This window comes from Rana temporaria, chromosome 4 (genome assembly GCF_905171775.1).
Source record: "Rana temporaria chromosome 4, aRanTem1.1, whole genome shotgun sequence".
NCBI lineage: Eukaryota > Metazoa > Chordata > Amphibia > Anura > Ranidae > Rana > Rana temporaria.
This window is the reverse complement of record NC_053492.1, coordinates 155131770-155149137: the sequence shown is the minus strand read 5'-3', so window position 1 is coordinate 155149137 and position 17368 is coordinate 155131770. Positions and strand designations below refer to the sequence as shown.

Sequence of the window (17368 nt, the reverse complement as noted above, 5' to 3'; positions counted from 1 at the left end):
TTACACAGGATGTTTCCATCTATGCCAGCCACTTGTTGGAGATGTGGCTCAGCAGAGGGTAATTATTTACATATCTGGTGGAAGTGTAGCAGGATCCGACCCTTTTGGTCCCAAGTTTTTACTGTTTATAATAAGATAAACGATAAGTCCTTGACACCTACTCCGGAGATTGCACTTCTGTCAATGCTTCCGGGCTTGGTGGCATCTCAAAAACTGAGCCTATTACTCTTTTTTCTCTCAGCAGCTTGACTATTTTATCCCATTGTTTTTTTAAAACAGATGTTACCCCTTTAATCTTGTAGGTCTCCACGGTAAATTATATCATGCGTATGAAAGAAATGCTAGCGCTGGATAATGATACATTTGAGAAGTCTAAAATGTTATGGTATTTTTGGCTTGACTTCTCCACTTCTGAGGCCCTAAAAGACAGGTTATCACTGGATGGTAATTCTGAGACTGTACTGCTATAGGACGTCCACTGTTTGATCCTAAGGATTCGCTCAAATTCTCTCTCTCTTCCTTCCTATCAAGGCCACCTTGGACCTACTCTTTCTCTTTCCCTTTTATTTTACTCTTTCTTTTTCTTCCCCTTTATGCCATTTTATACCTTAACCTTCTATGTTCACTCAGTATGTTATTATACTTATGTACAGAATACTTACCCTCAACAGTATAACAAATGCAATGCCACCGTTGTATTCTTTATTCTTTTTATTCTCAATGGGCCAGATCCACAAAGAGCCGGCGTAACGTAAAAATTCCCATTTAAGTTACACTGCCTTAAAATTTCTACCTAAGTGCCCGATCCACAAAGCACTTACCTAGAAATTTTCGGCTGTGTAACTTAAATTCTGCCGGCGCAAGGCGTTCCTCTTCAAATGGGGGCGATTCCCATTTAAATTAGGCGCGCTCCCGCGCCGGCCGTACTGCGCATGCTCGTGACGTCATTTTCCCGACGTGCATAGCGCAAAATTACGTTACGCCGAGCTTTGTGGACCCGCCGGGTCAATAAAGTTGCGTCGGTAAAAAAAAAGATACGGCAAAAAAAAAAAATTTAAAACAAAAAAAAAACGCGTCGCTGGACAGAAGGGTCTGCTTTTACAAGGTGTAAACAGTTTACACTTTGTAAAAGCAGCCCTAATTTTACGATTGCAAACTAAAACTTACGGAGAAAAAATGAAGCGTAAAAGCTTTGTGGATCTCCGTAAGTGCTAATTTGCATACCCGAGGCGGCATTTCGACGCGAAATGCCCCCAGCGGCGGATGCGGTACTGCATCCTAAGATCCGGCAGTGTAAGTCCCTTACACATGTCGGATCTTCTGTCTATCTCTTGGAAACTGATTCTGTGGATCAGTTCCAAAGATAGAAACAGGGATACGCAGGCGGAACAGCAGATCCGCCTGCGTATCTCTTTTGAGGATCTGGCCCAATGATCTGTTTTTCTTACTAAATGATAATTGATGTGAGGGTATTCGTCTATTGTTTTCCTTTGTTGTTAACAATAAAGATATATTTGTCTCTAAAACATTGTTCGTAAGATAATACACAATGCTGTTGCACCGTTTTTGCTATTTTATTATTTAGAATTAAAGATTTCCTCAGATGGAAGAGGGAAGAACAGCCTGAGGCCCCGTACACACGACCGAGGAACTCGACGTGCCAAACACATCGAGTTCCTCGTTGAGTTCAGTGTGGAAGCCGCCGAGGAACTCGGCGGGCCAACTTTTCCCATTGACTAACGAGAAAATAGAGAACATGTTCTCTTTTCGGCCCGACGAGTTCCTCGTCTGCTTCCTCGCCGAAAAGTGTACACACGACCGAGTTTCTCGCCAGAATCCAGCTCCGACCGAGTTTCTGGCTGAATTCTGCCGAGAAACTCGGTCGTGTGTACGGGGCCTAATACCGCACTAAGGATTCTGGCCATCAAGGCCTGTGCTTTTAGGACTGCCTCTGCTTTCACACAACTTTAAAGCTGATGTAGTGTTTCTGTTCAATGTCTCCACATGTTCACTTTGTCTTGCAGATCTTCCCTAATCTTGATCACTTTCAGTGCCCCCTGTCCTCCTCCTGGTCCTATTGTTTACTAGATCAATCTACATGTGAGAAAGGGGGGCGTATATCACAATGTTAGAAATCTACCTAAATACTTCTCTTTATAACGGTTGTACAAATGCATGGGGATATACTACATATAGTAGAAATGTTACTGGATTAGGAGTATAAATGGTTCTTTGTATATGTAGCAATGCAAATCAACTATTTACCTTCAGATCCTTAAAGTGTTACTAAACCCAGGACCCTGCATTCACTATATTTGGTCTCCCACAGTACATAGAACATGTAAATACAATGGGCCAGATTCAGGTACCTGCGCCGCGGCGTAACGTATCCCGTTTACGTTACACCGCCGCAAGTTTTCAGCGTAAGTGCTTGACTCACAAAGGACTTGCCTGTAAACTTACGGCGGTGTAACGTAAAGGCGTCCGGCACAAGCCCGCCTAATTCAAATGGGGCGTGTACCATTTAAATTAGGCGCGCCGGACGTACTGCGCATGCTCCGTTTTGAAATTCCCGCCGTGCTTTGCGCAACGTGACGTCATTTTTTTGAACGGCGACGTGCGTAACGTACTTTCGTATACTTTCGTATTCCCGAACGTCTTACGCAAAAGAAATTCGACGCGGGAACGACGGCCATACTTTAACATGGCTCGTCTAAAGTTAAGCCATGTAAAAGCATGCTTAACTTTGCGACGGGAAAAAATTACTAGCGACGACGTAACGAACGCGAAAACCTTCGTGAATCGCCGTAAAAGCTCATTTGCATACCCGACGCTGGAAAACGACGCGAACTCCACCCAGCAGCGGCCGAAGTATTGCAGCCTAAGATCCGAAGGCGTACGAAGCCGTAAGCCTGTCGGATCTTAGCCAAAAGCCATCGTATCTTGTTTGTGAATCACAAATTAAGATACGACGCGGCAAATTTGAAAATACGCCGGAGTATCAGTAGATACTCCGGCGTATCTCTTCTGTGAATCTGGCCCAATATTTTTAGTAAAATATAAGCTGATAAATACCTTTTCTCATCAGCCTTTAGATCAGTCTTGTGACTTGTATCACTCTCTGCTTAAAGCTTGTAGGAGAAGTTTTCATTTTCCGCTCACCCTCAGTTTGAACAGTGCTCCTGTGCTGATCACATGCACTCTCCCAATAAAAAACTCTTTAGCAATACAAATGAGCCAAATTGAGCATGTGCAACCTGTCCCCTAATTCTCTGCTCTATTAGGAAATAGTCTGGAGTCAGTGGAAGAAGGGGAGGATCAGGAAAGACAGGATTTTACAGCCGTTTTACACAATGCAGAGGACATAAGCATGCTTTACTGCATATACAGACTGATTTTACTACTGTGGATTTAGTAACACTTAATTATATCCCAAATGTGCACTACAGAGATCAGGAGGATGCACAAGCTGGCATCAGACAGCAAGTATTTTTAAAATTGTCACGCAAACAGCTTAATTTTTGTTAAAAGATTTCAAAATAGTACAACAAAACAAAATGAATCAAAAATAAATCCTTGCCAGGCACTAACTAAACATGCAGGAGCAAAAAAAAGAACAATTTTTCAGCAAATTAAGTCGCTTGCAGCTCTTTCAGGTTAGTGTACTATCCCCAGACCCGAGCTCTATCTTTGCTACAGAACCTCTTTGCAGAAATATAATAGGAGGCCCGAGGGGAATGAACACTAGGACTGGATCACTCATGCCACACTGTACCATACCTCATACTGTATATTCATATATACTGTGTGTGTATATGTATGTGTATGTATGTATGTATGTATGTGTGTGTGTATATATATATATATATATATACACACTGGGCCAGATTCAGAGAGATCGGCGCATCTTTAGATAGGCGTAGCGCATCTCATATGCGCTATGCCGACGTAACATTGAGAGGCAAGCTGAGTATTTACAAAGCACTTGCTCCCATAATTACGCCGGCGTAAAGTAAATGGGCCGGCGTAAGCCCGCCTAATTCAAAGTAGCAAGGCAGTGGGCGTGTTGTATTATAATGAAGCGTGACCCCATGTAAATGCATGGCCGAACGAACGTGCTCAGAATCACGTAGAATTTACTCTCTAAGATACGCTGGCTCCATTCATACGACGTGAACGTAACCTACGCCCAGCCCCATTCACGTACGACTTACGCAAACAACGTAAAATACGACGGCTGTTTCGACGTTTCCGACGTCCATACCTTTGCATTACCTGCGCCTCATATAGCAGGGGTAACTTTACACTGGACGTACGCCTTACGTAAACGGCGTAGCTTACTGCGACGGGTGCAAGTACGTTCGTGAATCAGGGTATCTAGCTCATTTACATATTCGACGCGTAAATCAACAAAAGCGCCCCCTAGCGGCCAGCGTAAATATGCACCCAAGATACGACGGCGTAGTTAAAAAAATGACGTCCTAGCTACGTCATTTAGCGCAATGCACGGCGGAAAATTTCGGGGCGACGCATGCGCAGTTCATTCGGCACGGGAACGCGCTTCATTTAAATGAAACCTGCCCCCAACCCGCCCAATTTGAAATCCGCCGCCAGAAATACACTACGCCGCCGTAACTTACGGCGCGAACTCGCTGAGGATTCGAATATACGCCAGGTAAGGTACGGCGGCGTAGTGTATCTCTGATACGCTGCGCCGATCGAAATGTATGTGGATCTGGCCCATTAACCACTTCCCGCCCGGCTAATAGCCGATTTACGTCCGGGAAGTGGTTTTGAAATCCTGACTGGACAGCCATGGACGTGCTGCAGGATTTCATGCTGCGCGCGCCCGTGGGGGCGCGCAGCGTGGCGATCGGTGATGCAGGGTGTCAGTCTGACACCCTGCATCTCCGATCTCGGTAAAGAGCCACCGGCGGAGGCTCTTTACCACGTGATCAGCCGTGTCCAGTCATGGCTGATCACGATGTAAACAGGAATAGCCGTTGATGTCTCTTCTTCACTCGCGTCTGACAGAGTAGAGGAGAGACGATCGGCGGCTCTCCTGACAGGGGGGGTTCGCGATGATTGTTTATCAGCGCAGCCCCCCCTCGGATCACCACACTGGACCACCAGGGAAGGGTAAATAAAATAAAAAAGTCTTGAAAAAAAAAGTATTGAAAAAGAAAAAAAAGCTTTCAAAAATAAAAAAGATGCCAATCAGTGCCCACAAATGGGCACTGACTGGCAACATGGGTAGATCAGTGCTGCCCCACAGTGTCCATCAGTGCCACCCCAGTGTCCATCAGTGCCACCCCACAGTGTCCATCAGTGCCCATCCATGCCCAGTGCCCACCTATCAGTGCCCATCTGTGCCACCCATAAGTGCCACCCATGAGTGCCCATCTGTGCCGCCCATGAGTGCCCATCAGTGCTGCCCATGTGTGCCGCCTATGTGTGCCCATCAGTGCCGCCTATGTGTGCCCATCAGAGCCGCCTATGTGTGCCCATCAGTGCCGCATACCAGCGCCGCCAATCAGTGCCACCTCATCTGTGCCCGTCAGTACTACCTCATCGATGTCCATCAGTGCCATCTCATCGGTGCCCATCAGTGCCGCCATATCAGTGCCCGTAATTGAAAGAGAAAACTTACTTATTTACAAAAAAATTAACAGAAAAAAATAAAAACTTATTTTTTTTTCAAAATTTTCAGTCTTTTTTTAGTTGTTGCGCAAAAAAAAATCGCAGAGGTGATCAAATACCACCAAAAGAAAGCTCTATTTGTGGGGGGAAAAGGACGCCAAATTTGTTTGGGAGCCACGTCGCACGACCGTGCAATTGCCATTGAAAGTGCGACAGTGCTGAAAGCTGAAAATTGGCTTGGGCGGGAAGGTGCGTAAGTGCCTGGTATGGAAGTGGTTAAAGTTAATTTTAGAGTATTCAAACCTAATATAGTATCACATTTTTACACATTATAAAAGAAGAAGTTGCGGAGAGTAAATAGATATCCAACAAATGTTTTTTTTTTTGGGGAGAGGGGGATTAGGTGTTTGGGTGTAACTATTTATTTAAATTTGTATGCACTTAAAGTAGAAGACCAGTGAAATACTAACTAAGCTTCAATCTGCTCCCATCCCCGTTCTACGTCCTATACTAATTTCCCTATGGAGGAAAGATGCATATACTTACCTATTCCCTGGGTGCTCTACCCAGTGGCTGGCTTCAGAGACTATGCTGTGATGTCATTCATAGGCTTAAGCGGGCCGAATGTTGGGCGGCTGGTTCAGTAGAAACCGCCCAACATTGGGCCTGTTTGCACTGGAGTTGGCGTGACCGAAAAAGGGACATGACTGAAAAAGGTCTGCCAATCAGATCCCAATGGCTCAGAGAGCGCTGACCGGAGTGTTCTGGCTGGGTGGGCCGAACCCCTGTCAGAGCACAATAGCACAGCAATTGTTAGTACATCAGCTCCCTTTTTTTCCCCATTCAACCGGCTAAATTGAACAAAATAAAAACTAGTAGTGTGTATAAGGCTTAACTATGGGGCATCTGTTGTCAGAGCTCCCTCCTCTACACTGAGCCCATCACATGCCCGGACCAGAGCTCCCTCAGAATAGATATTACAATAGGTTTATTTGTTATCACAAGGAGGGACAGCAGAGCCTGGAAAGCATGGCAGGGGGCCCGGAAGTGCACATGTGCCCAGGCTATGGACTTCAAACGATTTACAAAATATTAACAAGCAGTTAAAAATCTTTAAAATAAATCATACCTGACCTCTCTAGCTGCCTTTAATGTGAAGATATTCTAGGGAAGAGAGACCGTGCGGGGAATGACTTCATCGCCCAGCTTCAGGAACCATTAGGTGGGTCATGGCAGCCGGAACATTGCCAATTCCCCAGTCAAAAAAATGCTTAATGCCCCCATTAACACACTCAGTGTTGTTTGGGGAATACCCTCCAGCTGTCCTATTGTATTCTGACAGTGGGAGGTTTCCCAGCCATCAAAATACAATCATACTGCTAGTGGCTATAGCCGCCGGCAGTAATCACATGAAAAAAAAACAACAGGCTGGTTGTACTGAAGTTGATTGATGGATCAACTTCAGTTAAACCAGCCTGCCGATACATGGATCGATATTCAGCCACTTTCTTCTGGACTGGCCAAATTTCAATCTGTCTATGGCTAGCTTTAGGTTTTTTTTTTAGCCAATGGAAAGCTAGTTATTAGTTAATAAATTGTGCTATGTTTGTCAGGTTTTACACGTTAAAGGGGTTGTAAAGGTAATTTGTTGTTTCCCTAAATAGCTTCCTTTACCTTAGTGCAGTCCTCCTTCACTTACCTCATCCTTCCATTTTGCTTTTAAATGTCCTTATTTCTTCTGTAACTCCACGCAGTAATGCAAGGCTTTCTCCCTGGTGTGGAGAAAGCCTATTGAGGGGGGAGGGGGCGAGCAGGCAAGTCAGGACACTCTCTACCTTGCAGATAGAGAAAGGAGCTGTGTGTTAGTGGGCGTCGTGACACTCAGGACAGGAAAGAAAGAAAGAAAGAAAGAAAGAAAGAAAGAAAGAAAGAAAGAAAGAAAGAAAGAAAGAAAGAAAGAAAGAAAGAAAGAAAGACAATAAGACAGAAAGAAAGAGGGGTGGGGGGAGTGAGAAAAAAAAGATGGATGGAGGGAGAGAGAGAAAAAGAGGAAGGGAGGGAGAAAGAAAAAACGAGGGATGGAGGAAGAGAGAAAGAAAAAGAAAGAAAGAGAGCAAAAGAGGGATATAGGGAGAGATAAAGAGGGGTGGAGGGAGAGAGAGAAGGCAATATAAAAAAAGAGAGAGAGGGAGGGAGAGGAAGAGAGAGAAAGAGGGCGGGAGTGAGAGAGAGAGAAAGAAAACGAGGGATGAGGGAGGGAGAGAGAGAAAGAAAGAGAAATAGGATGAGAAAAAGAGGGAGGAGAGAGAGGGGAGGGAGAGAGATAGAGGGGGTGAGAGAGAGAAGGAGGGATGGGGGAGGGAGAGAGAGAGAGAGAGACACAGAGGGCGGGGAGAAAGAGAGTGGGGAGGGAGAGAGAGAAAGAAAGAAAGAAAGAAAGAGGAAGAGAGGGAGAGAAAAAGAGGGAGGGAGGGAAAGAGAGGGAGGGAGAGAGAGAGGGAGAGAGAAAGAGGGAGAGAGTGCAAGAGGGAGGGAGAGAGAGGGGAGGGAGGGAGAGAGAGAGGGGAGAGAGAGAGAAAGCGGGAGGGAGAGAGAGAGAAAAAGGGAGGGGGAGGGAGAGAGATGGAGGGAAAGAAAGAAAGACAGAAAGAAAGAAAGCAAGAAAGAAAGGGAAAAAAGAGAGAAAGAAAGAGAAGAGGGATGGAGGGAGGAAAAGAGAAAAGGGGAGGGAGGGGAAAGAGAGAAAGAAAAAGAGGGAGAGAGAAAGAAAGAAAGAGAAAAAGGGGGGGGGATGGAGGGAGAGAGAGAGAAAGAAAGAAAGATGGAGGGATGGAGAGAGAGAGAGAGAGAGAGAGAGAGTGAGAGAGAGAGAGAAAAAAACAGAGGGATGGAGGGGGAGAGGGGAAGAGAGAGAGAAAAAGAAAGGGAGGGAGGAAGAGAGAAAGAGAAAAAGAGAGATGGAGGGAGGAAGAGAGAGGGAGGGGGAGAGAAGGATGGAGGGGAGAGAGAGAGAGAACGAAAGAGGGAAGGAGGGAGGGAGAGAGAGAGAGAGGGGAGAAAAGAAAGAAAGGGAGGGAGGGAGGTAGAGAAAGGGAGAGAGAGTGGGGGGAGGGAGAGAGAGAAACAAAGTGGGATGAAGAGAGAGAGCGAAGGGGGAGAAAGACAGAGAAAAAGAGCGATGGAGAGAGAGAGAGAGAAAGGGAGGGAGGGGGGAGAGTGAGGGGGAAAAGAAAGAGAAAAAGAGGGATGGATGGAGGGAGAGCAAGAGAGAGAGGGGGGAGGGAGGTGGAGAGAGAGAGGGAAAAGGATAGAGGGGGAGGGGGGAGAGAGAGAGGAGGGATGGGAGAGAGAAAGGGGGAGGGGAGAGAGGGAGGGAGACAGAGGGAGGGGGAGGGGGAGAGAGAGAAAGAAAGAAAGAAAGAAAGAAAGAAAGAAAGAAAGAAAGAAAGAAAGAAAGAAAGAAAGAAAGAAAGAAAGAAAGAAAGAGGGAGAGGGAGGGAGAGAGAAAGGGAAAAAGAGGGATGGAGGAAGGGGGAAGAAAAAAGGGAGAGAATGAGGAAGGGAGCTGGAGAGAAAGAAAGAGAATGAGGGAGTGAGACGAAATGGGAAAGAGAACCGGTTTTAGTAAATGAACCTCACAGCGACAGCTTGGTGTAAGCTGCTCTCTCCCACCAGCAGATGGCGCTCGTCGCCTCCCCAGCCCTCTTCTTATTTCAGTACGCTGGTTAGGAGAAATGATTGTGCAGGCCCCTCCCACTCAGCTCTTTAGTGCTCCTGTGGGTGGGGATAAGGGAAGTGATATTTAAAAGCAGCTAATGTAGCATGTGAGGAGTGTGTGTGCGGAGTGTACGGGGAAGAATGGGCCGCCGGTCACGTACGGAGCAGCAGGCGAGAGTTGGATAGGAAGCCCTCCTCCCTCTTCCTCCTCCCCCTCCTCCTCCTCCTCCTAGAGACAGAGGCTCCTCCAGGGGACTTACAAGCTGCAGAGCTGGGGCTCTCCGGACTTCACACTCTTCATCCTCAGGCAGGTAAGTCACCCTGCTATGTGGATTATGTACTGGACAGCGAAGCTGGATGTTTGGGGAACTTTCCTAGGAGGAGTATGTTCTACACTGCGGGACAGAACAAAGGATTCCTTCTTGTCCTATAGGGAGGCTCTGCACACCTACCTACTCCGGGGGTACACACTGCACCCTGATCTCTGAGCACCTACCTACCCCAGGACTGGGGGAAGCTCACACTGTGCCCCGATCTCTGAGCACCTACCTCCTCCAGGACTGGGGGGGAGCTCACACTGTGCCCCGATCTCTGAGCACCTACCTCCTCCAGGACTGGGGGGAGCTCACACTGTGCCCTGATCTCTGAGCACCTACCTACCCCAGGACTGGGGGGCGCTCACACTGTGCCCCGATCTCTGAGCACCTACCTCCTCCAGGACTGGGGGAGCTCACACTGCACCCCGATCTGTGCACACACACAGATCATTGTAGTGGAGTTGTCACTCTGAGCCGGCTTATCGATGGCTTGTTATATTATTGATGATGAGGAGAGGGATCTCTGGATCTGACAGTTCCGGGGGCTCCAGACATTACGGGGCCTCATCATAGTCCTAGCACTGTACAGTGCAATGGGGATGCTGCAGGGACTGATCCGATCTACATCTATACTCCTATACTTTCCATATGGACAGCATTCTTCTCAGCACTGTACAGTGTGATCGGACAGACTGATCTATACTTATCTCATAGCACTGGACAGTCTAATATCACTTATCAGGGACTACAGAACTGACCTGCTAGAAATCGATACTCATTTATTGATACTTCTTTATATATGGACAGCAATGATCTCATAGCACTGCACACACTCTAATAAGACAAGGACTACATGATTGATGTGCTGTCAATCTATAATAATATATCTATAATTATTGCCGTGGACATCATTGTTCTCATATCACTACATAATGTGATGGGACATTGCAAGGACTTAGAACTGACCTGGTGTCGCTCTTTAATATATATACTGCTTTGTAGTATATAGATAGCAATGATCTCATAGCACTGGGCAGTCTAGTATGGTATTTCAGGGACTACCTGATTGACTTGCTGTTGATCTATAAGAATAATGATGATTGTATTGGTATACAACTGTATATGTACACCATTGTTCTCATATCACTATACAATGTAATGGGACATTACAAGGACTTCCGTGCTATAAATCTATATTCATCATAGACTGATACAAGTTTATATATTATTAGCAATGATCTCATAGCACTGTGCAGTCTACCAAGACATTTCAGGGACTATATGGACACCATTGTTCTCATATCACTGTACAATGTGATTGAACATTACAAGGACTTCAGGACTGACCTGCTATAGACCTCTAGTATGGATGTAGTACAATTTCCAAGTACAGCAATGTTCTCTTAGCACTGTACAGTCTATGGCCATCTAGTCTCTCTCAACCTTTTACACAGAGGAAGCCCTCAAATAACATTGTGGTCTTGGGGGGGGGGGGGGGCAATAAAAACTACTATATCTACAGCTTAATGATTATTAGTGTGAAGAGAGCCCCTGTTCATTGGTGGTCAGTCAGAGCAGAGCCACCTTGCATTGGTGGACAGAGAGAAGAGAGCCCCTTACGGAGAGCTAAACAAATAACTGTTGTCAATGGTCACTGTTCAGAGAGACAGAGATTGCTCAAAGAACCCCTAACAACCTCTGGAGGAACCCTAGTTGAGAAATACTGCTGTAAAAGGACATTTCAGGGACTACAAAGGTGAACGACTTTATACCTCTAGTAATTCTATAGTGATACACCCTTATATATAGACAGCATTGTTTTCATAGTACTGTATAGGGACTACAGAACTGACTTCTAGTACTCATATAGTGGTATCACTGTACAGGGACTACAGAACTGACTTCTAGTACTCCTATACTGATAGCACCGTACAGGGACTACAGAACTGACTTCTAGTACTCATATAGTGGTATCACTGTACAGGGACTACAGAACTGACCTCTAGTACACGTAAAGTGATAGCACTGTACAGGGACTACAGAACTGAACTCTAGTATACGTTTAGTGATAGCACTGTACAGGGACTACAGAACTAACCTCTAGTACGCGTATAGTGAGATCACTGTACAGGGACTACAGAACCGACCTCTAGTACACGTATAGTGGTATCACTGTACAGGGACTACAGAACCGACCTCTAGTACACGTATAGTGGTATCACTGTACAGGGACTACAGAACTGACCTCTAGTACACGTAAAGTGATAGCACTGTACAGGGACTACAGAACTGAACTCTAGTATACGTTTAGTGATAGCACTGTACAGGGACTACAGAACTAACCTCTAGTACGCGTATAGTGAGATCACTGTACAGGGACTACAGAACCGACCTCTAGTACACGTATAGTGGTATCACTGTACAGGGACTACAGAACTGACCTCTAGTACACGTTTAGTGGTAGCACTGTACAGGGACTACAGAACTGAACTCTAGTATACGTTTAGTGATAGCACTGTACAGGGACTACAGAACTAACCTCTAGTACGCATATAGTGAGATCACTGTACAGGGACTACAGAACCGACCTCTAGTACACGTTTAGTGGTAGCACTGTACAGGGACTACAGAACTGAACTCTAGTACACGTTTAGTGGTAGCACTGTACAGGGACTACAGAACCGACCTCTAGTACACGTATAGTGATAGCACTGTACAGGGACTACAGAACCGACCTCTGGTATACGTTTAGTGGTAGCACTGTACAGGGACTACAGAACTGACCTCTGGTATACGTTTAGTGGTAGCACTGTACAGGGACTACAGAACTGACCTCTGGTATACGTTTAGTGGTAGCACTGTACAGGGACTACAGAACTGACATCTAGTACATATATAGTGATAGCACCGTACAGGGACTACAGAACCGACCTCTAGTACATATACAGTGAGATCACTGTACAGGGACTACAGAACCGACCTCTAGTATACGTTTAGTGGTAGCTCTGTACAGGGACTACAGAACTAACCTCTAGTACGCGAATAGTGAGATCACTGTACAGGGACTACAGAACCGACCTCTAGTACACGTATAGTGATAGAAATGTACAGGGACTACAGAACCGACCTCTATTACTTCTATAGTGATATGACTTTAAAATCATATCATTTTTCTCTTAGCACTGTACAGTGTGAAGGAACATTTCAGGAACTACAAAGCTGTACAGTTGTAGAATGAGTGATAGTATGCTCCAATGATACATGAATAGAATAGCTGTCATAGTACTGTACAGAGTAAAGGAACATTTCATGAACTACAAAGCTGACTTGCTGTTTCCATATAATGGTATAAATGGGTAGAATGGTCCTCATAGCACTAATCAGTGTGAGGTTTTGGGAGTAGAATATTGAATTCTGTACATTTACTAACAATCAATGTATACAAATACATTGGGTATGACTTAGGTTAGCTATACATTTTAGTGTTTAACCTTTGGTTTGCAAACCAGCCCATGTATAGCTTGCAATGCATATACACCATGTAGTCTATAGCACATCTATGTATATACCCCATGGGTGATGAGCTGTAGCATGTGGCTTGTTTATTCACAAACCAAATTGCAATTGGTAAAAAAAAACATCTCCTCCAACATAAACATTTCTTTGCCTTGGTGTCCAGGGCTATCTTATAATGGATCTGTAGTATATGTAGGGGTCATTTACTAAACGTTCTTTAGACCTGAATTCTTTGTGAACTGAGACTTGGGGTATTCAATGCATACACAAGGGGACAAGGGGGTGCTCTATTTTTGGTGCAGTATATTTTCTATGTAATTCAAGTAAGGGTGGCTGTTGTTGGACAGTACACACTCATCTTAATCAGATCCTTGCTAGGACAATGTAACCACCAATATGGACACAACATAATATAACCCAGACCCATTTTAATATGTAACTGGGCCCAGTCATCTATATAAATTCACTTTTCTTCCCAGAGGAGGCATGTTCAAAGACACTCAGGAGAGTAGCAGAAATATATTAGAAATTTGGTTTAGAATTCTGGAAATGAGAGAGGAGAGATCATCTTTTAGCTAGAGCAGCACAGGTGAGTTTTAGTAGCTTAACTGCATAACCGGTATCACTAGCGTTGCATTGCCCAGAGCGACAATCAGTCACTATACATGTGGATCTAGCTAGGATATACGAGATGCATGTAGACGCAATGATCATGTATGACTGACTGCGCAGTGCTCTGAGGCCTAGCTCTCACAGGCCTCATCTGGAATAAGAAGTGTGTACAGTGACCTTTTACAGGGCTTTCAGTAAGGTTTGTTGGGGCCTTTAAAGTGACCTTTTAGCTCCAGTTTGAAAATGGTTAACCGAGATCTTGAAGCCAGTCTCCTGGCAAAACGTAAACTCCCATCCCACATCTAAGTCTGCTGTCCATGTCCCACACCAGTGTGCAGGGGACCAGTAACTTGAGATGTTCCCATGACAGCCTGTCTCCTTGCGCTGACCTTATCATTCCAGTCTATTGTTTGTATTCTCAGAAGACTGCACTGTTGGACAGCCAATAGGACGTTGCGTGCAACCGATTGCTACTTGTGTAGCTTAGACCATAGGAAGCAATTTGTTCCATTTCTTAGTGTTTAATTGCTAGTCGACGCAAGCTTTGGAGAGTTTAAAACTTTGTCCACAATGTAGTTTAGCCAAATTTCACACCTAATCTGATATGTTTAGGGCAGTGATCTCCAAACTGCGGCCCGAGGGCCGGATGTGGCCTTTTGCTTGCCTTTATCCGGCCCTTGGGGCACTATCCCTCCCACTGATACGAGACACTATTCTGCCATCTGACACCAACAATTGAGCACCATTTCTCCCACTGACACAACCAATGGAGCACTATTCCTCCCTATGATACCAGCAATGGGGCACTATTCCTCCCCCTAATACCAGATGTTTACTAACAATGATGCCGGGAAAAATTCCACTCCCGCTGGCCAAAGTCCGGCCCTCCAAGTGTCTGAAGGACAATAAACCGGCCCTTTGTTTAGAATGTTTGGAGACCCCTGGTTTAGGGCAATGACTGGCCTGTTTAGAGCTGCACTAGGGCATGTGATGGAGAAGAGCACTTCCTGAAGTACTGACCAGTGTACACATTCCCAATCCCTGGGGCTAGTTGCAAAACAGTGGCGGCAAATCCTGGTGATACAATTCATATGAATTGGTCTTTCATTTGTTATTCTGAGGAAGACATTGCTTGCCTATGGTGAGCCCAGAGCTTGCAGAAGTGGGGTCAGTTTGATGGCTTATGGCGACATGCATTGTTTTCTTGTGTTTAGATTGCACATTAAATGCAGGTCAGCAAAATCCCATTGAGCAGTACATATAGCAGTTCAGGAGCTCCATTTAACCTGCACCCGCTGCATTTCTTTGGATAAAAAACGTCCTTTTGGGGTGTGTTTGAACTTCAGGCAAAGATGACCATACATAGAATTTTCTTGTCAATACTGCATTTGACAAGAACGCCTGTTAGCGTGAGCCCTACAATAGGAGGAACTTTTGTATTAAAGGGGTTACTTGCTATGTCTAAAGGGCTGAGATAAAAAGCTGTGAGAGAACAGTTAGGCCTCATATTGTCCATTGTTGAAACGCTTGTGCAGTAGATAGGGATTTCCTCATCATCTATTTATCTATTCATCTAAATCATTTTATTTGTCATATTCTAGTCATGGAGGGACATATGTTGGATAACAATGCTCTTGGAAGATGATGCACAATGTGCAGTCTCTGACATAATGGAGGTGTCTGTCATTTGAGGGACTTCCCATGTTCCCATGGGCTCCTGTTGCAGTGTTTTAATGAACATTGCAATCTGGGGGATTCTGTTTGTCTTTGCTCAATGAATTCCCATAAGTTGTAGTAAAGAAAACAGAATTACATCATGTTAAAGCGTATGCCCACATTAGTAATACGTGGGTCATGTTCAGCTTTCTGTCTCATTGACTGAAAGGAAACGGCGTCCCAATTTAATTGGCACTTCAGTGTAGCATCAGGGAGTTCTGTCTCTTGGTTGATTGGCATTTGGCAGCATTAATTATTGGTATACCACTTGCAGATTTTTGTTCCCAACTTGGGCGGGTATAATAATTTCAGTATTCCGTTGGATACAAAACAAGAAGTCAGGCAGCTCATGGATTCATGTTTATCCTTTGTTGATTGAGGTGAAACAATTCAATGATTTCTTATATATTTAATTAGGCCATCACGTACCAAATATAAATTCACTGAATCGTTGTCAGAGCTCAGGGGTTGAAATGGTGCCTTTATTAACAGGAATATTCTTCTTTGTTGCCAGTCAGTATAGTTACCAGATGGAAAAGATCTACTGGCTATCAAATCTTTTCATCATGTTCAGTCACCTTTCTGAGGTGTATGGCCAGCGTTGTTAAAGTGACTGAACATGTTTAGATAATAATATAAACCAAAAAAAACTGTGCTCCGTGTAACGGTCACCAGTAAGACAGTGTTTAGATAATAAACTTAGATATAACATTGTGGTGTGTGTGGAAAGCATGGCATGAGAACAAAGAAAATCATAGAAATCCATTCATTTTTTGGGCATTGTAGTGTATTCTTCTACCATAGGGATGTTTATATATAAGTAAGATTCATTTTTTTTTATCAAGGATCACTTCATCGTCTCATATTGGTTATTTAGTCAAATAAAGAGCTTAGGGTAGCCATACACATGAGGCGATCGCCATCTGGCCAATCAAACTGGGATACAATTGTATGTCTGTGAACACGCTGTCATCTCTACGGACACTCCTGCTTGACCAATCACAAGAGATAACAATAGAGTCATGATAAGGAGAGTTCCTAAAACAATTGCTATTGTTTCCGCAAGATAAGACTGGCGCCAGGTAGAGTCTGCCCAGTGCATACAAGGGCATGTTCAGTTAAAATAATGGTGAATCTTATGGAAAAATAGGCACCCTTTGGCAGTCAAACAGCAACGTGGACAAAACATATGCTGCTATTATTATATTTGGTGTAGGTGCATTTATGGGTTTGTATAACCACTCAGTGAAAATAACCACAGAATGTAATTACCTCACAAAACTTTTCAGCAGGCCAAAGTGGACCTGGGCTGATCTCTTGCTGTGAGTTCCTCATACCACTGCTCACTGCTCTCTGGTATTGTATAAAAAAAAACTTGTAACAGTGATATCTGCAGTTTTAGTTATAGTTTTCCACCATTTTGAGGCTTTGTGTACACTAGCCTAAACTGGCAGCTCGATCGTGTGTACGCGGCGTTAGGCTTTTAGCAGAGTTTAGGAGCTGCCATGTTTAGGTGAGCTTTAACCTCCATCTCCTGAACGTGGAAGAATCGCGTTCAGGACAGGAACGTTTTGACTGATGGCAGTGGGAAAACGCAAAACGTTTTGCATTTTCCCGCAGCTGTGGTAAATGTAGGCCAGTGTACATGAAGCCTTAAAAGGATTCATCTTCAGTACTTGAAGAGATAGGGCAATAGCGCATTCACTTTTTTCATCTATTACTTTGAACAGTAAAACATTTGTTGCTTTAGGCCTCTGGCACACTGACACCTAACAATGACACATTCTTAGGCGTTCAGGCATTTTATTTATCTAAATGCACCCTATTGCTTTTAACGAGCTTGTACACAT

The 17368-nt window shown here is 44.6% G+C and overlaps 1 protein-coding gene across 2 annotated transcripts in view; it reads left to right on the top strand.

The window, feature by feature from the left end:
- Positions 1–9459: 9459 nt before the first annotated feature.
- The window catches only part of LOC120936689 (TCDD inducible poly(ADP-ribose) polymerase), a 51375-nt gene continuing 43466 nt past the window's right edge, over positions 9460–17368 (top strand). Inside the window, exon 1 of one of the 2 annotated variants that reach the window (XM_040349237.1) lies at positions 9460–9664. The gene's annotated coding sequence lies outside the window, so the exon portion shown is untranslated. Of the gene's footprint in view, positions 9669–17368 lie in introns of both variants that reach the window. The other variant, XM_040349236.1, reaches the window with a different exon arrangement.